Source organism: Neltuma alba, unplaced genomic scaffold (assembly GCF_004799145.2).
Source record: "Neltuma alba isolate B1F8T4 unplaced genomic scaffold, ASM479914v2 tig00006181_pilon, whole genome shotgun sequence".
Classification (NCBI taxonomy): domain Eukaryota; kingdom Viridiplantae; phylum Streptophyta; class Magnoliopsida; order Fabales; family Fabaceae; genus Neltuma; species Neltuma alba.
In genome coordinates, this window is record NW_021634376.1 from 7990 (window position 1) to 9252 (window position 1263).

Sequence of the window (1263 nt, forward strand, 5' to 3'; positions counted from 1 at the left end):
TCACTGTTAATAAGTTTCAACCATGTCTACTAGGACAAGGACCTAGTGGCAATAAAATGTCACCGCTGAAACTTTTCAGCAGTGATTTTTGGACTTTCAGCGGTGACATTTATCGCCATTGAAAGTCAAATTTTTTGTAGTGTAAGGAGGAGATCGAAGAAGGGTTAAAATAAGCCCAAGGTAAGCGCCATGTGATAATCGTGGTAGGAATGTGTCGAATTAGCTAGATAGAGTTATCATCATGTTTTGTGTGAGCATTCGATTAGATGATGCTGAGAAATCGAAAAAACAAGTTATCTAAATTCCCAAATTTGATTGAGGAATAGTAAACATCTTAAATAGCTTTAAAACATGTTTTAGGTCATAATTTTTGGATGTGAAATTTGATCTTTTAAGTCGACCCACAAATCTAGAAAATGCTTGCGAAAATCACTGTACAGTTGTAAAATAGAAGTTTTGAGAAGAAGAGGGCCAGAGATGAAGTTGAGTCTTATTTTAATTTGAAAAGAACTTTTCAAGAGCTAAAAATAGAGCTTTATATCACTATTTTTGGAATTAAATTGATTTAGTTGTTAATTTTCAAAGTTTCAAGAAAATTCATGTTCTTATTACCCAAGCTCTGAGAAAAAGTTGAGTTTTGGTCTTTTCAATGGCTGAGTCACAAGTGATTCTTAAATGAAGTGAATCTAGAGTAAGGAGTAATATCTTGTGCTGATCCCCTTAAAAGGGATTTTTAGTGCAAACACCCAAATGAAATATCACACACACACACATATGTAAATATATATATGTATGTATATGTATGTAAGCTATATCGTGGCAAAATAACTAGTATGAAAGAATGAAGAGAAATAGATTAGATTCGTAACATCAAATCAATAACTTTGTTTTTCAACTTTTCTTTCTTCTTCCCAACTTTTCTCCCCAATCCAGATGGAGAAAGCCTCACACTTTTTTTTAAAAAATTTTTTTCTAGTTTTCCCCCCTTATTTTCTCTCCACGGGGTTAAGTGGATTAGACCTTAACCTAACTAAAAAAGTGGGCCATATTTTCAGATAAATAAAATATATGGGTTGTTTTCAAGTAGTTTTGTCCTGACACGTAACATTACTTCGCTTTCAATTGCATTCCAAAAAAGCTACGTGTGTATTAGTATTTTTACCACAAACACAATGTAATCTACTATATTTAGAATGTTGACACAATCTTTAGAAATTTCTGACTAGCATTAGTTTAAACTATTTTGAGTCCTTTAGAAATTTT